Consider the following 22,530-nt stretch of genomic DNA (forward strand, 5'->3'; position numbering starts at 1 on the left):
CCCCTCCAGAACATTTCAATAAAAACATTTGCATATTAATATAGCCCAGACAAATAAAATGCATCATCTATGCAGTTATGAAAATTTAGAGTTTGACAATTCATTTTCCCCCCTGAATCATATGAATTTATTTTAGTAAATGTGTTTTATATACGGTCAAACATGTTTAGAGGAGACGTATGACTGAGCTCTGGTTCAGACCTGACAACAAACCACACGTGAAGCTTCACTCTGCTGATTGTTCCCATGTTAGTTTAGGCTGGGACAGGGTCCAGCTCTTTTGTCTCGTGAAGCTCTCAGCTCCACATACTGTACAAGAACCAGCCATAACATCATGTCCAACTCCTTTATTATTGTGCATGTCCCTCTTTGGCACTCCATCAGGACTCTGACGCTGTGCTGTTGTATCTGGCACCAGGCGTCTCCATGGATCAGTCTTGTCTGGGTCATTCCTGAACCTCTGAAACAAGCCATCAGGGAATAACGCTTCCATGAGAATTTGGACACGTTTTGTTAAAGTACCACATGAGTGGAAGGACCCAGTGTCTCGTCATCACCACCACACTGCCTCCACCCGCCCGCTTGTCCTCCTCCCATAATGCTGTGCATTGTGCATGATGTAAAAGACATCATGATCCATCTCCTTCCTTCCACTGTGACTCATTGGTCCATGATGCTGGGATGAAACACATTTAAACAGCTTTATTTAAAGAAAGAACAGTGTCAAAAACGCTTGTTGAATCTGAGGCAGCCTCTGGTACCAGGTGTAGAATCCCCTCTCGTTCAGCTCTAACATCCTCCTGATGATCCTCTTCATATCCCTCTCTCTATTTCTGGGTTTATTAAGTTCAGTGCTCAAAGGTTAAAATGTCTATAAACACAGTTACTACTGATAATAATTGCTCTGTATAATCAAACATCCTTCACTTTCCTCCCAGGGTGCGTGGACCTGTTTGATACGTATCTACTGTTACCAAGTGATGTTTCCTTCCTTCTCGTGTCCGGACCGTCTGATGACTGAATGTGTGATGTACGGGGTCAAGCTCTCCTTTCATTTAATTTGTTTATAATTGTGGAGTTTTTGGAGAAGAGAAAACATGAGAGTGTTGGAGCTGAACGAGAGGGGATTCTACAGGTTGCCTCAGATTGGGCATGAGTTCTTCTAACGAGGCTTTTTTGAATGCAGGAGAAGACGTGTCAGCGGGGAATCACTTCTTTTCATCGACGCGTCAGTACACAACAGCTTCCATCAGAGGTCAGAGGTCAGAGGTCAGCATGGACACACATGACCAGTCTGAGCCTCCTTCCTATCAACACCAGCATCAACTACTTCAGGGGTTTGTTGGCTGGGACCACAAGAGCCAGCCTTCCCTGGGGGCCGTACCACAGACCAATAGAGGCTCACACCCCCCAGACTCATAAACAGTTTCCATCCAAAAGCAATAAATGAGCTAAATGACTCTGGACTGTACAATCTGATCAATACCTGACAACACTGCTGCATTAAAAACTCTACCTGAGTTCATCGGTTTATTAGTGTTGAGCTGCTGCTGTGTGTGTTGTTGTAGTGTTTTTCCTTAAAGGTAGCGTCCTCCTTGTCTCTAGCCTCACTGCTAAGTCTCAACAACTTATCGTGTGTATATGGGTGTGAGTGTGTGTGTGTCTGTTTTGTTTTTATTTGAGAAGCGCTTTTGTGTTGCATTTTCTTTTTTGCACGAAAAGTGTGACATAAAAAAAGTGTGATTTGGTTTTGATTTGATTTGATTTATTGTTTATAATGGAAGATAAGACCGGATGACTTTAATTCTCGATGTACTCCCTGTTCTCACACACACACACACACACACACACACACCTATGTTCCTATCTTTGTGAGGACCTTTTCTTGACATGGTGCACTCCCTGGCCCCCACCCCAACCATCCCCACTAACCCTGTGATTTCTGTCCTGAAACCAGGTCCGTGCATGTGACACTAAACTCAGGAACCAGGAACTTACACCTGATCAAAACTTCACAGTCACAACAACGACGCGTCTCTGTTCTCTGGTTTTTATTAAGCCCTGCGGGACACTAACGTGGGGAGGGAGACATGTTGTCTTGCCACCGAAGACTTCAGACAAAAATTCCCGAAAATGCAGAAAACAACGAGGTAAAGTTCACGCGTGGTTATTAAAGATCTCATTGTAGTCAGACCCTCCTGGAAATGAAACGTGATCCTGCTTCCTCAGCAGGAACCTCAGCAGAGCAGCTCACAGGTTTTTGTATCGGTCTGTTTCACCGTGAGAGGATCCAACGACACCAACAGCTACCTCATCTTTGGCTCTGGAACCACGCTCTATGTTTCAGGTACGAATCCGAGTCCTTCTGGTTTCATTCGTCTGAATTTACCGTAAAAGTTCTCGGGTCCGTCTGCGTTCAAGTGTCAGTTTTGTAAAAAAAAACAAAACACAACAACAACAACAACAAAAAAACACATTAAATATAAAATGTACTTTTTAAAGAAAAGTAGACACATCGTATGATTAAGATGAGAGTGAAACCTGTTTTGTTCGCGTCAGCAGTTTAATAAATCTTTAAACCGGGTTTCTTCTCTTCTCTTCTCTTCTCTTCTCTTCTCTTCTCTTCTCTTCTCTTCTCTTCTCTTCTCTTCTCTTCTCTTCTCTTCTATTATATTGTATTATATTATATTATATTATATTATATTATATTATATTATATTATATTATATTATATTATATTTAACATGAAGTTGTTCTTTCGTCGATATAAAGTCTCCTGTTAATTAATATTAATTTATGACACGGACCCGATGACGTTTCAGATTCAGACTGAAATTCTTTCTAATTAAATGTAATATTTAATTAAATGAATGAATTACATTTTTGTGGTGGTTGTGGCATCGTGCTCTTCTTAATCATTAGATATTCGAGGTTAAATACGATTTCAGGGTTTTATGATCATAAAACACGTGTCTCCGTGTTGTACTGTAGCTGTGTAGCTGTGACGTATATTTACATTTGATTATGTACAATTCGGATTAATGTCATAATTTGGTGAATGTATTGAATATTAATAAATATATATTAGGTAGGTCTGGATTGTCCGTTTATATAGATGATTTGGCTATAAATCTGATTTACTATAAACTCATTTTCAATAATACCGTTGTAATTATAATTCTAAGTAAAATCAATGTGTCTGTATAGATAATTATAAAAGTTATAAAAATATAACACGCGTGATTTTATTTACATGATAACGTCTTTTTTTCTGTATCGGAAAATGTCATCCGCTCATTTAAACCTGTTCCTTCGACATTTGTGTTTTCATTTATTTTATTAATCGGTTTTTGTTCTGTGTTTCAGCACAACCGATTTTAAATTATATTTAATGATGAAACTCATAAACTCATAAATATAATAATTTCAACTTGTTTAAAGTATAAAATGACAGAGAAGCTGCAGCCGGAGTCAAGACGAGACAAGAGGAGGCAAATAACCTCAAATAATAATAATAATAATAATAAATAATATAATAATAATAATAATAATAAATAATAAATAAATAAATAAATAAATAAATAAATAAATAAAAAGACGTTTTCTGGGTTAAACTAAACTAAAAGAAGAAATAGCCCCTGAGATCAATGTTTCTGTTACGACTCAGTTTGAACTGAACAGTTCACTTTAACGTCACTAAAAATAAATAAATAAATAAATAAATAAATAGAACACAGAGTGTACCAGTGTGAAGAACAAGAAGATATAGGCAATAAGAATAAGTTATTCATCATTGTTGCCTTTTCTAGGCTCCACATAGCTTAGTCTACCAGGGGCTTCAAACATGCGGCCTGGGGGCCAAAATCAGCCCCCACACCACCAGAGGGTCAGATTCCAGGCATTAGCTGCACTTTTCTATTAAATCCAACTATTATTCCAAACTGTTCCACTAGCACAACTGTTTTCAGTCGGAGTCGTGGACATCGAGGAACCAGAACTCAGCTGTAGTCACAACACTATGAGCTGAAAATGCACTTATTTTCCTTAAGCTTCTCAGGTTGTTCTTAAAATGTTTGTTTGTAAAAGGACAGTTCATTAAATGGGAACGTTTTTAAATAAGTCGTATTTAGGTTATCATCTCATACAGTACTCGATACATCTCTTTACTTCACATTGAATGTCACCGGAAGTGGTTTTAATTCTTTTAATTGTTACTTCATTGACTTTGACATATATTTAAACTCCTTTTCTTTCACATATCATACATTTTGGAATATGAACATTTTGTGCCATGTGATGGTGAATGTGTGTGTGTGTGTGTGTGTGTGTGTGTGTGTGTGTGTGTGGGTGTGTGTGTGTGTGTGTGTGTGTGTGCTGTCAAACTTCAGATGAGCAGGTAGTGAAGCCCGTGGTGAGCGTGTACCCAGCAGCATCCAGAGCCCACCTGGAGGGGAAGAGCTCTCTGCTGTGTCTGGCCTCACACATGTTTCCTCCTGAGGTCAAGTTCTCCTGGAAAAGACAGAAGGAGGGCGGCTCTTGGAGGAGCTGACCCCTGCTGAGGGAGATCAGCTGGAGCTCAGAGAGTCGGGAATCAGAGCCTCCATCCGGCTGCTGCAAGGGGACGATGTGCACGAGTACAGATACCAGTGCTCCGTCGAGCACGAGGGAGACACAGTGGAGGCCAAAGTGCTACAAGGTAATGAAGGCTTGGTGACTGTGGGATTCAGGCAGCAAAGAATCTTAAGGTCGCTGACACTCTTTTATTCATTTTTCTTTCACAGAAGTGCCTTGTGCCTCCTCCTCCACCTCCACCTCCTGCTCCACCGGCCGCTGCCCCACACTGGTACAAAGAGAGGCTCTTCTGCTTCACCTACACAGTGCTGATAGTGAAGAGTCTGGTGTACTGCTGTGGACTCTCTCTGCTGATGAGCCTCAGGAACAAGGGACCGTCCACCAGCTCCACACATGCTGACTGACTGTTTTCTGCAGCAGCTTCTCCCTCACACCGGTCAAACAGCCACACATCAACAAATTAGTTCCTCACAGCACATGAACAGAAGCCTAACAGCCTTGATAGCCTAATCTATCATCTGTCCATTCAACATTAGAGGGAGCAGGTCACTGGTCTTTAGAATTTACTGATGTCTTTAATTCAGCTTCACAAGGCGGATGAATAAAACTCTGTATCTGAGACTCTGAATGTTAACAGATGAATGAATGAGCTGAAAATAACAAATTATCATTACGTAGAAACAACACGCTGATGTATCAAACTATATATGATGTAATTAAAGAATCTTTGTCTTTTTAACATATGACATATTTTATATACAATAAAACAAAACGTTGAACGTCTCTTGACGTGTTTTTTGCTTTAAAAGCCGTTTCAGCAAAAAGGGCTTTTTTTTTAAGCTGCAATACTTTTATCATCTCTTCCTGTTTTTTGTGCAATGCTCAGTTTTTATTCAATGAAATAAAATAACAAGACTATTTGAGATTTCTCTCTCTGTTTTTGTCAAAGTAAATCTATCTCAGTGTTTTCTTATGATCTGAGTATCGGGGTCTTTTCATCTGCAGAGAAACTTGTAAAACGTTGCAAAACAAGTGAAGAAATAATATGAATAAAATAGATCGCTACTCAGTATTTAATGAAAAGAAATAAGAAACAACTTGAGCCACTTTATTTCTGATGACAAGTTCAACAGAAGCTTAGAATTAATTCCAGAATTCACTTCTTTATATAACTTTAAAATATTCTTTTTTTCCTGCTTTAGGTGAAATCTTGATGTTTCAAACATGAATTAATGATAATTTAGATATAATCATTTACAATAACCACTCCTTTAAATGTAGAAATCATTATTCCACAGAAGATTGTTCATGTTTTCAGTTCATTCATATTTTTTATGTTGACCAGATATATGTAAAGTCCTAATCAGACCTTGGTATCTGTTACACTGTGACATAATGAAGTTACTCAGTCGACTTTATTTCCTGAGATTAGATTCACAGTTTGATTCACAGCTGACTGAGAGGAGCTAGGTCAGATGGTTTGATGATTTCTGGGTGAATTTGCTTTAACTCCACAGCTCTGGAGGAAGATTTATTAATGAAATGTAATAAAAAGTAAAAGTAGGTCAGAATCATTGTTGTCGGACGACTCGGTGGAAATAAGAGGCTACGTGGTAGGAGGAGAGGAGCTCACACATGTGTTCAGCAGCCGATATGAATCTGTCCTCAGTGGTTATTAGGACAGAAAACAAACTGCTGACAGCCAATCAGACTTCCTTCCTGCAGCAGACGGGCTGTGTGGGTTTGTGCTCTGCAGCCTCCACACCGTTAGCTGTGGCTTTTCACTTTAATGACACAATGACAGTTTCACCACCAGCTCTGGTTAAAGAACCTTTAAAGGAAGCACCTGTGTTCTTCATCTGAGAGAGAAACACATTAACATTCATTATTATAAACACATTTTTGTTTACAGTTAAATAAAACTAATTATTTTATCGTGTTGTGTTTATAATCTTCCATCCTCTCATAAATGTCTCCTCTCTGATAAATAGAACTTTAAAGAAGTTTAAAGTTTTTACCTGTAAAGTGTTTAAATTGATCCTGTGAGAGGATTTTCAGCTTCTATTAGAAACATAATGCTTCCTGTTGTTGTGTTGTCATTAATCAGAAAAAACACAAGCCTCAGTGAGACAGAGACACAAACCCATGAGACAAACAAGTCATGCTGTTGTTGTGAAGCAGGCGTCCATGTTGGTTCACCTCCAGTCTCATTAGTTCACTGAGTTCTAGTTGGAAGAAAAAGTCTGAACGTCCCAATCACTTTAAATGCATCATGAGTTGACCTCAATAACTCTCATGGAAATTCTCTTCAAGCTTCATTTTCTTTCTTTTTTATTAGAAAGAAGAAACACAAGAGCAGAAGAAACAGCTGGAAACTGATGATGATTCAGCTTCATTTTCATTGTTATATCAAGTCCAGTTAAAAGTGGAAATAAACTAGACGACTAGAGAATGAACACGTTTAAAGAGCAGATTTCTATGTGAATATATGTTTTTCTATTTACAGGACGACAATCAACACGTGAATGAACAGATACAGATTACAAAGAAGAACATTTCAACAACATTTCTGAAGACTGATCAAAGTGATGAATGAGATGAAGTGATGAGATGTGATGGAGAGAAAAGAGGAGCAGAAAACAGTCAGTCAGCATGTGTGGAGCTGGTGGACGGTCCCTTGTTTCTGAGGCTCATCAGCAGAGAGAGTCCACAGCAGTACACCAGACTCTTCACTATCAGCACTGTGTACTGCAGACAGAGCAGCTTCACTGACTGTGTGAACTCTGAAAGACGAGACAGAACCTCTGAAACAGAAAGAAGAATTTAATATTTGGAGCTGCAGTGACAAATGTCAGTCCTCTGCTCCTCTGATCTCTTTGACAGCGTCTCCACATGAAGCTGAACCACTGCTGGACACAGTCACCAAGCCTTCATTACCTTGTAGCACTTTGGCCTCCACTGTGCCTCCCTCATGCTCGACGGAACACCTGTATTTATATGTGTAGTAATCATCTCTATCCACCAGCTTGATGGAGGCTCTGCGTCCCGACTCTCTGAGCTCCAGCTGCTCTCCCTCAGCAGGGGTCAGCTCCTCCTGAGAGCCGCCCTCCTTCTGTCTTTTCCAGGAGAACTTGACCTCAGGAGGAAACATGTGTGAGGCCAGACACAGCAGAGAGCTCTTCCCCTCCAGGTGGGCTCTGGATGCTGCTGGGTACACGCTCACCATGGGCTTCACTACCTGCTCATCTGAAGTTTGACAGCACACACACATTCACACAGTCAACAGCAGCTTCCAGCTCTGCTCTGGAATCAGTCTGATCCTGGAAACTACATGGACTCTGATACTAAACTACTCATCAATACACAACAAAGTTCAACCAGCATCAACTTTTTTCAGCAGTCTGAGCTACAGCAGCTCGTGTGTTGGATGGGACCACACGGGCCGGCCTTCTCTATGATCCTTGACCCTGTCTCTGGTTCTTCTCCTTCCTTGAACCTTTTGATAGATACTGATCACTACAGACCAGGAACACCCCACAAGAGCTGCAGCTCTGGAGATGCTCTGACTCAGTCGTCTAAACACTTCACTGGTCATAATGTTATGGCTGATCGGTGCTATATATTCAGTATACATTAGAATATGACTTCACTTAAAGTTTCCATAAAACAGTTTGATGTTTGATGTGTGAGCAGACGTGTGTTAATTCTGACCAGATACAGACTTAAAAATGTCAGTTCATCAAGAAACACAATTCAGACTGAGTTAAAGGACGAGCAGCAAATCTGACAACACAACTGGTCGAGGAGACACATAATTATGTCTTTGTTTGTTCCTTTGTTCAGACATTTTTAAAGCGGTTCAAAAGGAAAAAATAAATGATTGTGGGAAAAGTTGTGGGAATAACTACGGATGTCAAACCTGCATTGTGTGGAGCCAGAAAAAAAGCATCTGCAGCATTTCATCAACCCCAAACTGGACTAATATGGTTTTAAACACCTTTTTGTTATGTTGGAGTCGTTGACAGATCCAGGATCCAATGTTCTTATTTTGCTTGATGTTAATATTATGATTGTTTTATAATTAATTGTTTTGTAGCAAAAGTTGTTGCAGTCTGTTCAGATTCTATATTTATATGTTAATCCTGTTTGAATCACAACTTCACCTCCATCACCTCATTCATTTCTAATGACCCTATGAGCTGTGACATGAAATTAAAAGTATCAACTATTCATTTAAAAAGAAATCATTTTCAGTCTTTGTAATATTTTCAGTAAAACTGAATTTAATTCCCCCTGAGTTCTTCTCCTGTGTGTGATGAGCTGCTCTGGTCACATGAAGGATCAGTGCTGCTTTACTTTTATATACAAATCAGTTCTCAGTCAAGTGCTTTTATTCACTCTGGACCTTTTACATGGAAAATGTTGCAGAACAACTGTTTCATTGAGAGCTTTTAAATCCAAACTGAGAGGACATGAGGCCGACTCCACAATATTCACTAGTTTTTATAACCTGCTTGTAAATTGAATCATCTTCTTTTCATTTGTCTTTTCTTTGTCTTTTAACTGTGTCATTTTCTAACTGTGTTTTGTATTTGCTGCTGTCTATTTTCACCAGGACTCCCTTTAAAAAGAGCTTCTCATACTCAGTGGGATCATTCTGGTTAAAGAAATAAAAAAGTATCTCAAATAGTTAAGTCTTTAAACACATTTCAGCTTCTACAATAAAACAAGTGAAGGAAAAGAAATGTTTGTTCTTACCTGTTACATACAGTTTAGTTCCAGAGCCAAAGATGTGGTACCAGTAGCTGTAGACACACAGTGAAAAAGACTAATACAAAAACCTGTGTGCTGCTGAGAGAGTCAGCTGAGTTGAAGGAGTCACATGAGGAGGAAGGATCATATTTCAGCTCCTTGATGTGATTCTGTAATAGATACCAGAGACAGCAGGTTTCTCTGTCTGACTAAGGTTTTGTGCAGAGGGTAGTGAACATTTTTCATAACGGACGAGAGTTTGTTGAAAGTCTTAATAAGAAAAATAATTAAATATAAATATAACAATAGATGCAGAATTAGATATTACAGTCTGATATGACAAAAATAATTAATAAATACATTAGCGTTGTACATCTTTACTCTGTATTGAATATAAACTTGTAAACAAAACGGAACGGGTACTTTCCCTTCCTGCTTGCTCGTTTCGTCTTCGTTTGCTTATCCGGGTCCGGGACGGAGGTCCAGACAGCCCTCTCCCCGGCCACTTCCACTAGCTCCTCCGGAGGAATCCCCAGTCACTCCCAGGCCAGACGGGAGATATTATCCCTCCATCGCATCCTGGGGCGACCCCGAGTCCAGTGGGAGATGCCCAGAACACCTCTAAAGGGAGGCGTACAGGGGGAATCCTCACCAGATGCCCGAACCACCTCAACTGACTCCTCTTGATGTGGAGGAGCAGCAGTTCTACTCTGAACTCTTCCCGAGTGTTCCTCTTCCTTATCCTATCTCTAAGGCTGAGCCAGGCCACCCTACGGAGGAAACTCATTTCAGCCGCTTGTATCCACGATCTTGTTCTTTCGGTTATCACCCAAAGTTGATGACCATAGTTGAGGGGTTGGAACATAGATTGACCGGTAAATTGAGAGCTTCAAGAGGTGGAGAGCTGGAGGTCGCCGTTCAATGAAGCTAAGAGGACCGCATCATCTGCAAAAAGCAGGGATGAGATCCTCTGATCACCGAACTCGACACCCTCCACCACCCGGTTGCACCTAGAAGTTCTGTCCATAAAAGTTATGAACAGAACTGGTGACAAAGGGCAGCCCTGGCGGAGTCCAACCCTCACTGGGAACAAGTCCGACTTACAACCGGCTACACGGACCGAACTCGCTCTGCTTTGATACAGGTACAGGGACTGAATGGCCCTTAGCCAGGGGCCATCCACCCCATACTCCCGGAGCACCCCCCACAGGATGCCCCTGGGGCCACGGTCGTAGGCCTTCTCCAAATCCACAAAACACATGTGGACTCGTTGGGCAAACTTCCATCTCCCCTCCAGCACCCTAGCGAGGGTAAAGAGCTGGTCCATGGTTCCACGCCCGGGACGAAAACCGCATTGTTCCTCCTCGATCTGAGGTTCAACTATCGATCGGACCCTCTTTTCCAGCACCCTGGCGTGGACTTTCCCGCAGAGTCTGAGGAGTGTGATCCTCCTATAGTTGGAACACACCCTCTGGTCACCTTTCTTAAAGATGGGAACCCCGGTCTGCCACTCCAGAGGCATTGCCCCCGATGTCCATGCAATGTTGCAGAGGCGTGTCAACCAGGACAGCCCTACAACATCCAGAGCGCTTGAGATACCCAGGGCGGATCTCATCCAGAACGTTGAGCAGAGGTTATTGGCTGTGCACCATGATAATATCTAGGTAGCTGCTTCACCACCTCAGCAAATTCTGCCCAGAGATTAGACGGCCCAACCCCAGGCCCTCCAGCTCTCTTTCCCCTAAGGAATGCATGTTGGTGGGATTGAGGAGCTCCTCAAAGTATTCCTTACACTGTCAGACAATAGTCCCATGAGACGTCAGCAGCTCCACGCCCCCACCAAAAACTTTTAAACCATGGATAGATAGATAGATAGATAGATAGATAGATAGATAGATAGATAGAGATAGAGATAGATAGATAGATAGATAGATAGATAGATAGATAGATAGATAGATAGATAGATAGATAGATAGATAGATAGATAGATAGATAGATAGATAGATAGATAGATAGATAGATAGATAGAAACACATGCTTGTTATGTTCACTGATGATTCTAAATTGGCTGTGAGTGTGAATGGTTGTTTGTCTGTCTATGTTAGTCAGGAGATAAACTGGAGAACTGTCCCCTCACGCCTCTTGCCTGATGACAGCTGGGATAATCTCCAGATTTAACTTTAGCACCATTTCACTAAGGCAGCAGCCTCTGAGTTTGACTGATGAAGCCCATGTGGTCGTCCACAACAGCTAGTGTTGCTAGCCCATGAAGCTTCTTGACGCTGATGGTGCCGCTGTCCATTCACAAAATGCTACATGGAAGAAGAAAATAAAATAAGTTTAAGTTGCATTGGTGGGACGCTGTGTTCAACTGTGATATAAAGTGACCAAACACAACGTTAGAGAGATCTCCCAACAATGAGACCCAACACAACCACTGAAGGTAACTCTAGCTAGCTAATATTAGCTAAAGGTAGGTAGTGATATTACTAATATCTGACAATAGTTCAGTCAGGATCACTCTGTCAAAACTAAACTTTATTTGCACATTATCTTTGGTGGTATGTTTCTGTTCCACACCGTTTGATCCACTTAAGGGACCACTCCTGTTTTGTTTTCGTGTACGGGAAGAACACGACTCCCTCAGTCAAACTCCTGGGGATGACTAGTGTCTGACTTACATTTACCATAGGCACATTACAACACCAGGACATTTACATAGTAACGGTCACTGAGATGTATGATTGGACAATGACCGTTTGGGGGCGGGGTTTCAGATCATCGAATGAAGCTCTCCAAAGGGAATCAAATCCCCACAGACCTCCATATTAAAAGCCCAATTTTACAGCGATATTAAACATGTTGATAATAGTAATGCATTGGTTTCATATTGCGCTTTTCCATTTTTAGATGCTTACAATTGTTTGCATCATTCATCCGCTCACACAGTCACACCCTGGTGGTGGTAAACTACCTCAGTAGTCACAGTTGCCCTGGGGCAGGCTGACGGAAACGTGGCTGCTAATGTGCACCTACAGCCTCTCAGACCAACACCAACATCACTCACTCGTAATCACTGACCAGGGAGCACACACCTGGAGGAAAGGTGGGTTAAGTGTCTTGTCCAAGGACACAACAGAGACTAGGGATAGGGCGGAATCGAACCACCAACCTTTTCGTTATTGGATGACTCTACCTAAACCTCTCACCTTTGAGTGAGACGTAGCAGAGGGTTAAGTGGGCGGGCTTCAGCGTCCGGGCCTCCTTAGCGGCGCCCTAACACGACCCCCATGTCCATATTAGGAATATTCAGTCATGCATCCAACAAGGCGAACGCGACCTCGAGGTGCAGAATCTAATGGATGATGTCACAATACAGTTAATTACTGTGACAGCACTTATCACCTCAGGTATTTATAAGGGTCCACTCTCTCTATGACCATTGTCTGGAGTTTCATGTGCTGTGTGTTTGTCTGTGTGGAAATCCTCTACCAGCTCCTTGGTTTGACCAACATTCAACATGTGATGAGTCCTCTATGATCTCATTCCTCGTTTTAACCCGAGTCACTGCACAGTCATCTGAGTATTTCTGAAGGTGATCGGCTGGTTGAAAATGGAAGAAAGTGAAATGATGTGGTGAATCTGCTGGAAGGTGTTAAACAACAAGTGCTGCTGGAAGTGTTTTCATTAACATTGTGAAGCAGGAATGGACTTTATTCCAGCAGCAGCTCAGAGCAGAGGAGCTTCATCTACATCTGGAACATTTGTCTGAAATCATTCATTCTATTCAACTTTGACTTTTTAAAAGTCTTTGAAAATATCTTTGTGTTCTTTGCTCTTTCATTGGATTCTTTTGATTGACTTTGTATTTTTGCTCTTTCTTCTTCTCTGTGTTGTTTTCATCTTTTTTCTAACTGTTGAAATATCTGCTAACAACATGAATAAATCTGATGTCAAATAAATAGTGAGATCAGGAAAGAAGAATCTCCCTCAGCTCAGTATGTTTGGGACTCTGTCTGAGATGGAGGTGAAATATGTGAACCTGGGCTGTGGTTTACTGCTCTCTTCCTGTCACAAACACTGTTTGACATCTGTTCATCTGTTGGTTTTTGTTCAGGCTGCTCGCATCATTTCTCACTGTGGGTCCCAACAGGAGCAGTAGTAGGAGGCTGAATGATCGACTTTAACTTTCTTTATCTCCAACTCCCAACTGTTCTGTTTATTCACAGCTGAGAAATCATCTCTCTGGGGATGACCGTAACCTCTATAAATATAACCATTGCTTTTATCAATATAAAGAATCAATCTGAATGTTTCTGTTTCTTTCTTCTGGTACCAGTATATAGAATTATAATAACACTGGTGAGTTCCTCCACATCTGAAGGAGACTGTTTGACCAACTCTCCTGGTCCATGTTAACTGGTCCTGGGTCATATCTGCTGCCATGGCAACCAGGGCTGTAGAGACACAGACAGATAGATGAAGGTTAGTGAGACAGTGTTTGTTAAAGGTGGAGTTTGTTGGAAACACTCACCTGAACACAGACAGCACAGAGCAGCAGCTGGGAGGAAAAGCATTTTGTGTGGTAGGTGTATCCTCTGGTGAACCTGGGAGAAGTGGAGCTCTGATGCAGCTGAGGCCCCAACAAGGACGAGCTGTGACATGAGACGAGGCCACGTGGTTTCTAGCAGGTCCTCAAAGCTCCCATCAGCCCCTGCAGCCCACAGATGAGACGGCTGCTGATGATTGACAGCTCAGATCAAGCTGCTGTGTCCTTTCATGGTCTTGATTTGAATCTGACAGCAGATGAAAAACATCTGGGTCACATGATGCAGAACGACTAAAAAACATTCATGTTCCCACAAACACATTCAGGTTGGTGGTGACTTTAGTAACACAGACTGTTCTCTGTTGTTGAAGAGATGAGATGAAAATACAAAACTACAAATCCACACAGCTCCTCAACTCTGACTGAACTCTTCAATGTGTTTCACTTAATTCAGTAATGGAAGTGAATTTCTAGTGACTTGAATTCTTTTCCCACTCTGTCTCTCTGTCTATTTCAGCTGAGGTGAAAGTTAATTCTCTTTAAAAGCTTTTAAATCATGAACTAATCACTGAAAACTCTATAAATATAATAATATAATAATCCATGTATTTGTATGATTTTATTTTGTATATTTGATATTTAAAGAGGTGAAACCATTAAAAATCCTTCTCAGATCAGGTTTATTGTCTAATATTACTCTACAGCTTTAATATCTCTCAGAACATACAGGAGGAATTTGACAAGTTAAAGAAAAAGATCAAATATTTTGACATGTTTGACAATAAGAGACCTGATCAGCTCTGATCATTTTGAAATGAATAAGCAAAGAGAAGCAGCGCCATCCTGTGGAGAGTCACTGAAAGTACAAAGGCATCCAGACGCACAGAGCTGCTGCCTCAGCTCCAGACTCTACGCTCTCTACACCGTCTCTGACTGTGTCTCCATGAGCAAAAACAATGTCACCGTCAAATACACAGAAGACACAACCATCCTGGGATGAGAATTCATACAGAGAACAAATAAATAACATCACCACCTATGGAGAGGACAACAATCTTGTTCTCAACATAGTAAAAACAAAAGAACTCATTCTGGACTTCCAGAGGAAAGCCCCCCTCTGCATCCTCTCAACATCCAGGGGACTGAAGTGGATCAGTCAGACAGTCACAAGTTCCTGGTCTTCAGGTGTCAGAAGACCTGAGCTGAGCCACAAACACCAGAGCAACAGTGACGAAGGCCAGACTCAAATTTCAGCCCTCACCCAGACCTACAGAGGACTCGTTTATAAAGTATTTGCATTGGCTCCCCATGCGCTTCAGCAGGATCATTTTAAGTTTCTTTTAGTAGTTTTTAAATGTCTTAATGGTCTTGAACCTTCTTATTTGTCTGACCTGCTTTTACCGTATCAACCCTCATGAACCCTGAAGTCCTCTGGTACCGGCCTTTTAACCAACCACAAGTTCTATCTAAGACACACGGGGAGGCAGCATTCAGTTATTATGGCCCCGACTGTGGAACAGCTGGAGAAGCTCAGGGCCACAGAGACTGTTGATACTTTTAAAAAGAGGCTCAAGAGTCTAGAATCCTTTTAATTCTTCTTCTTGTACATGATTTGAATTCCTACTAACTCTGTTTTATGTGATTTGATGATTTTATTTCATCCTGATTCTGTTTTATCACAGTTGATTTTTATTCATGTCACTGGTGATTTACAGGACTTTTTATATTTATAACCTAGTCTTACTGTGTAAGGGACTTATTTCTTTAATTTTTATCTGATTATTTTAGTTCCTTACCACATCTTACTGTTTTAGTCTTTTAGTTCTAGGAGCCTGTTCCTGTCAGCCTGTGAGGCTGCCGTCTGTTGGGTCCCCTCATCCTGGTTCCTGTTATCTTGGAGTGATCTTTACGGCAGAGACTCTATGGTCTGTCATGGTTTATGTCTGACTTTTATTTTGTGAATCATGTTTTGTGTTTCCTGTTTTATTTTGTTAAGTTCTGGATTTCCTGTCTTGTGCTTCCTTGTGTGTCCCTTGATTGTTCATTGGGTTCACCTGCTGTCATTGCCCTGATCAGTTTCACCTGTGTCTTGTCAGCCCTCAGCCCTCTTGTGTACATGTAGCCCTGCCTTTCCCTTTGCTCCTTGTCGCGTTATTTTATGTCTCCTCTATGTTGCCACTTTCCTTGTTTTTCCTTACATTGTTGATAATTGTTTATTTCTTCTTCTTTTTGATTTTGATCTTGTTTCTTTTTTTTCTTTTTGAAAAAGAACTATATTAATAAAGTTTGATTTGGGTCATCAGGGCTGAAAGGATTTAATTTCATTTTATTTTATTTAATTTCATTTATTTTAAAATGCTGATGAGGAGAACCTTGCTCTGGACTTGAAATGTCCCTGTACTAAAGTCTGTTCTATTCTATCAGACAGTCTCCAGATGAACTTGCCCAAGAGTTTCCAGCAGTTCCACCAACTTGTGCTGTTTTTCGATCTACGTGTAAACTGGAACAAGGAAGAATTGGATTTGAGTGACTGCTTTTTTCTGATCCTGGTGTTGGTCACTTGTGTTCCTCAGTGGATGAGGAAGAGGATGTCACTAGATCAAAGATGGTTTCTCAGTTTCATCAGCTGTATTTGTCTTGTGGCAGTTGGTTGGTGAATAAAGGTAATGCTAGCTTATCTCCTTTACTTGAAGCTGCAGTACTGGGTGATGGTCTCAGTCTTTGACAGTGGGTTAATTTGTGAGGGGCCTCTTGCTTGTATCTATATGATGAATTCACAGGAGCTGTCCAGTGCTGAAGTTACCTCTCCTTGTGTGAGTGTGTCAGTAGAGAGGGTTCAGAGGAGCTGTCCAGTGCTGAATTTATCCTCCTTGTGTGAGTCTGTCAGTAGAGAGGGTTCAGAGGAGCTGTCCAGTGCTGAAGTGAGGAACTGGTTTGTCAGTAGCCTTGACCCAAGGAAATCTGACAAACTCTGAAGTTTTGAACAATCTCTCAGGATGTTTGGGTGATCTTTCTTATTTACAGTGTACTGATCTGATAGAGTTCATTGACACTTGTAAAACTGCAGAGACCTGGTAGTGTTTTCTGTGTGTTTGTAGTCACTGTTCCTGATGTCTGATTGTGACATGATGCGATTTTGATCCTGATCGATCAAAACTTCAGCAGCATTTTAATGTTGGAGCCATTTCCAACTACTTTCTATACAGACTGATACTTTATTGCACTAGTTACCGGTCGAAGAATCGGGTCCATCTGGAGTGTCAGCAGATGAACATGATGATTCATGGAAGACAAGAGAAGAAAAGAATCAAGCTGTGTTACAGATGTATTTCTACTCCACATTCCAGCTCAGGCATGGCCCGTGGCATAGGCAGTATGGGCAAATGCTAAAGGCACCATCCATCCAGGGGGCGCTGATGGGGAGAAGAATAAAAAAAGTGCAACTAATATTTATGTTGTTATTTTTATATTAAAACTAATTAAACCCACATTAATGGTACTGCATTGCAAAGCCTATTAAATAATAACAATGCCCTTGTACATCCATGTTAAAGTGCACATCATGTATGTCAATTCTTCATAACTCAGCCTTTCCACGTGTTATATTTTACTGCAGTTTACTGCTTCTTTGCATTCTGCTAATTAGCATTTCACTGTAATGATAATACGATTGAATCTAATCTAATTTGCATATCAGAAAAAAACTGCCTTGTATATTATACATGTACAGCATAGTGAAGTAATTCCTAGAATTAACTTTTACTATTAGACTCTAACACCCAACGATGTCACTGACTGTTCTCTCTTCAGATACGCTGTTAAACCCTGCTCCTGCAAATCCTGGGCCATCTACAGTCACCGCCCACTTCATCAGCATCAAGCGATCCTCCTGTCGCCTCCACCTCAGAAGAACCCAGTGATGCAGCATCAGGAATAAAGGCTGCACGAATAGACCCTGACTGGCCATCTCCTCTTACCGATGAGGTACGAACAGGATTGTTTCACAGAGGTCCATTTCAAACTGAACAAAACTCCCTAAACAAAAGGACGGACGAAGGTGTCAACATGACTATTTTAACAGACACTTGGTCAATGGAGAAAAAATCAGAAGCTGGCTGATGTACTCAAAAAAGGATGATAGCTTGCACTGCTTCTCCTACTTTATGATCTTATTGTTAATGGTTTTCATTGTTTCTCTAAAAATGAAAGAAAATGTCAGAGACACAACTATTCAGTTTCTACCACAGGATGGCGCTGCTTCTCTTTGCTTCATTTCAGAGCTGATCAGGTCTGTGTTCATCAAACATGTCAGAGCAGGAAATCTCTTCTAACTGACCAGAATCTCTCAGAGTCACTGAGCTTTGATTCTACTTTTAGGAGTTGAAGTCAAACATTTGATCTTCTGCTTTCTTTTGTCAAAATCCTCCTGTATGTCCTGAGAGATGTTGATATATATTACATATTATACAGTAAACCTGATCTGAGACGGATTTTAGTGTCTCATCTCTTTAAATGTTAAATGTACAAACGTAAATGTTTTCAGGAAAACAGTCCTTTAATAGAAGAGTATTACAGAGAACAGTCTGTGTTACTAAAGTCACCACCAACCTGATTGTGTTTGTGGGAACATGAATGTTTTTTAGTCTTTCTGCATCATGTGACCCAGATTTTTTTCATCTGCTGTCAGATTCAAATCAAGACCATGAAAGGACACACAGCAGCTTGATCTGAGCTGTCAATCATCAGCAGCCGTCTCATCTGTGGGCTGCAGGGGCTGATGGGAGCTTTGAGGACCTGCTAGAAACCACGTGGCCTCGTCTCATGTCACAGCTCGTCCTTGTTGGGTCTCAGCTGCATCAGAGCTCCACTTCTCCCCAGGTTCACCAGAGGATACACCACCACACAAAATGCTTTTCCTCCCCCAGCTGCTGCTCTGTGCTGTCTGTGTTCAGGTGAGTGTTTCCAACAAACTCCACCTTTAACAAACACTGTCTCACTAAACCTTCATCTATCTGTCTGTGTCTCTACAGCCCTGGTTGCCATGGCAGCAGATCTGACCCAGGACCAGTTAACATTGACCAGGAGAGTTGGTCAAACAGTCTCCTTCAGATGTGAAGGAACTGACCAGTGTTATAATAATTATATATTCTGGTACCAGAAGAAAGAAACATTCAGCATAATTACTGTTATTCATGAGGAAAGAGGTGAATTATTTCCAGGTTCCAATCATCCTCAGGAAGATGATTTCTCAGCTGTGTATAAACAGAACAGTTGGGAGTTGGAGATAAAGAAAGTTAAAGTTGATCATTCAGCCTCCTACTACTGCTCCTGTCGGAAGAGAGATACCCACAGTGAGAAATGATGTGAGCAGCCTGAACAAAAACCAACAGATGAACAGATGTCAAACAGTGTTTGTGACAGGAAGAGAGCAGTAAACCACAGCCCAGGTTCACATATTTCACCTCCATCTCAGACAGAGTCCCAAACATACTGAGCTGAGGGAGATTCTTCTTTCCTGCTCTCACTATTTATTTGACATCAGATTTATTCATGTTGTTAGCAGATATTTCAACAATTAGAAAAAAGATGAAAACAACACAGAGAAGAAGAAAGAGCAAAAATACAAAGTCAATCAATAGAATTCAATGAAAGAACAAAAGAACACAAAGATATTTTCAAAGACTTTTAAAAGTCAAAGTTGAATAGAATGAATGATTTCAGACAAATGTTCCAGATGAAGATGAAGCTCCTCTGCTCTGAGCTGCTGCTGGAATAAAGTCCATTCCTGCTTCACAATGTTAATGAAAACACTTCCAGCAGCACTTGTTGTTTAAACACCTTCCAGCAGGATTTTCACCACAACATTTCACTTTCTATTTCTATTACTCTATTTCACCAAAGTAAAAACAACAAATAAATCATGTTAAGATAAAAGAACAAAGATATGTGTCAAAATAACATAAATATATAGAAACAATAAAGTGGAATGGTGCAGTGGGAACAGACTCCAGTCTCTATCCGTAATGTTTCCATTTTAATTATGACACGTTTAGTGGTGTGATGGTCAGCACTGATGAAACACAGCAAGAAGGTTCTGGGTTTGAATCCTTCAGCCAACTGGAGCCTTTCTGTGTGGAGTTTGTGTCTGTGTGGGTTCTCTCCAGGTTCTCCAGCTTCCTCCCACCCTCCATGAATTGGTCGTAGATGTGAGTTGTTGTCTGTCTCTTTGTGTTAACCCTGAGATAGACTGGAGACCTGTTCAGGTTTTACCCCACTTCTAACCCAATGACAGCTGGGATAGGCTCCAGCTGCAACACGACCCTCAGAGGACAAACAGTTACAGACAAATAATGAATGAGTGGATTGAGATGAGATGGATTGTGGGTAAAAACTGTCCCTGAACATGTTGGTTCTGTGTGGATGCTCCAGAACCACCAGCCAGACGGTAGCAGTGTAAATAGTCTATATCTGGGGGGTCTGGGCTCAGAGAGGATCTGTTGTGTCTTCCCTCCTGCAGCCAAACCTCCTCAGACGCCTCAGGAAGAAGAGGCTCTGTCTAGCTGCCTTGATGATGTTGCCCGTGTGGCGTGACCAGCTGAGATCCTCACTGATGTTGATGCCCAGGAACCTGAAGCAGTTGACTCTTTCTACTGCTACTCCCTCCAGGTGAATGGGGGCTTGTGTCCCTCCCTGAAGCCTCCTGTAGTCCACTATCATCTCATTGGTCTAGCTGACGTTGAGCAGGAGGTTATTGGCTGTGCACCATGATGACAGATCTCTAACCTCCTCTCTGTAGAATAACTCATCACCGTCTGTGATGAAGCCAATGATGGTGGAGTCATCAGCAAATTTAATGGTGGTTTTGAAGCTGTGCTTTGACGTACAGTCATGTGTGTAGAGGGAGAAGAGCAGAGGGCTGAGGACACATCCTTGAGGGACCCCAGTGCTCAGGTTCAGTGTGGTGGAGGTGGAGTTGCAGATCTGCTCCATCTGTGGTCTGTTCATCAGGAAGGATCCATCTACACAGGGAGAGCTGATGTATAGGTCCATGAGCTTCATGATGAGTTTGGATGGGACTATGTTATTGAAGGTAGAGCTGAAGTCACACGTATGTGTTCCTCTGATGTTTGAGTTTCACAAACCTCTGTTCTAATGAAGTTTCATAGAATATAAATAAAAACAGAAGACAATGATTCAGAAATAACTTTCAACCTACATTCATCTGCATAAACTACAAAGATTTAATGAACCAACTGATAAACTTGATTGTTTTTGTGTAAATATTCAACATTTTGAATTTGATTCCTGCAACATGTTCCATAGTAGCTGGGACAGGGTCACATTCACCACTGAAGCTCTGTGGGTCAATTCTTTCTCATTCTTGCTGAAGAACTTCAGTTTCTCAACAGTCTGGGCTCCATTGTCTTATTTTGCTTCTCATAATGCATCACACATTTTCATATTTAACAGCCTCCCTCCTTATTACCAAGCCACAATGTTGGAACGATGCACAATGTGTGTGGACAAATAAGCTGGGACGTCCCTGAAGGAAACGTTGGACAGCACTAACATCCCTCCATACCATGGACATCAACACCCTCTCAAACATCACAGTTTTCTCTGATTCTCAGAATAATATGAAAAATACATGGAAGATTATCAATGAACTAATTAACTAAAAACTGATAGCCCTGATCAAAGTGAATTCAAAGGAGTTTATGAAACAAATTCTGATCCCTTTGAAATATGAAATGACTTTAAGAACTTTTGTGTGAATATTGGTCCTTCTCTCTCAGAGAAGATACCACAGACTCCTCTGTCTGTCTCTGGGATTGCGAGTCTCTCTCACTCTTTTGTATTTGGTCCCATCCCTGAGTCTGACCTTATTAATATTGTTAACAAAATGAAATGATCTGCACCAGACCACGATGATCTGAAATCCTCCAAACTTCAAATAAGTCTTCCATGTATCTCTAAACCACTACTTCATATCATAAATCTGTCACTTGAAACAGTTTAAATGGGTCCAAGTCATTCAGCTTTTAAAGCAGACGATCCCTCTTTACTTTCTAATTATAGACCAACATCTGTTTCACCATGTTTCTCCAAAGATTTAGAAAAACTAGTTTACAACCGCTTGGCTAAATATATGAATGAAAATAATATATTTTATGATCACCAGTATGAGTTCAGAGAGAAACTTTCCTCTTTAATAGTCTTAACCCAACTCACTGATAACATCAAAGCCACAGACAATAAGGAAATCACACTGGGAGTGTTTGTTGATCTATCAAAGGCATCTGATACTGTTAATCATGACACATTATTACAGAAGCTTTGTCTTTATGGTTTAAGTGACACTAATCTGTTATGGCTCAAAAGTTATTTGTCATCAAGAAAGCAGCTTGTATCTTTGAACAATAACTCCTCAGACGAAGATGAATTTCTTGTTGTGTTCCTCAAGGAGTTTGGAGATGCTTTTATTTCTTATACATGTAAATGATTTATACCTGACATCATCAAAACCATTTCTCATCTTGTTTGCAGATGATTTCAGTATTTTGTAAAAATGGACAAAGATTTGTGTCAGAAATTAAACAAAGAATTGTGTAAAGTTGAAACCTGGTTCAAGACAAAAACAAATTATCATTAATATT

General features: G+C 40.9%; 1 long non-coding RNA gene and 2 pseudogenes across 1 annotated transcript; 2 read left to right on the forward strand and 1 right to left on the reverse strand.

The window, feature by feature from the left end:
- The first annotated feature begins 586 nt into the window (after nucleotides 1–586).
- On the forward strand, nucleotides 587–2,132 carry LOC125011063. The gene is made up of 4 exons (XR_007113114.1): nucleotides 587–837; nucleotides 939–1,030; nucleotides 1,187–1,269; nucleotides 1,958–2,132. It is a non-coding gene; the product is annotated as an uncharacterized LOC125011063 (long non-coding RNA).
- Nucleotides 2,133–5,355, forward strand: LOC125010627 (annotated as a pseudogene).
- Nucleotides 5,356–7,117: 1,762 nt separating this feature from the next.
- LOC125011017 lies at nucleotides 7,118–13,901 on the reverse strand (annotated as a pseudogene).
- Between the last annotated feature and the right edge of the window lie 8,629 nt (nucleotides 13,902–22,530).

The sequence above is a fragment of the Mugil cephalus genome, chromosome 7, assembly GCF_022458985.1.
Source record: "Mugil cephalus isolate CIBA_MC_2020 chromosome 7, CIBA_Mcephalus_1.1, whole genome shotgun sequence".
Classification (NCBI taxonomy): Eukaryota; Metazoa; Chordata; class Actinopteri; order Mugiliformes; family Mugilidae; genus Mugil; species Mugil cephalus.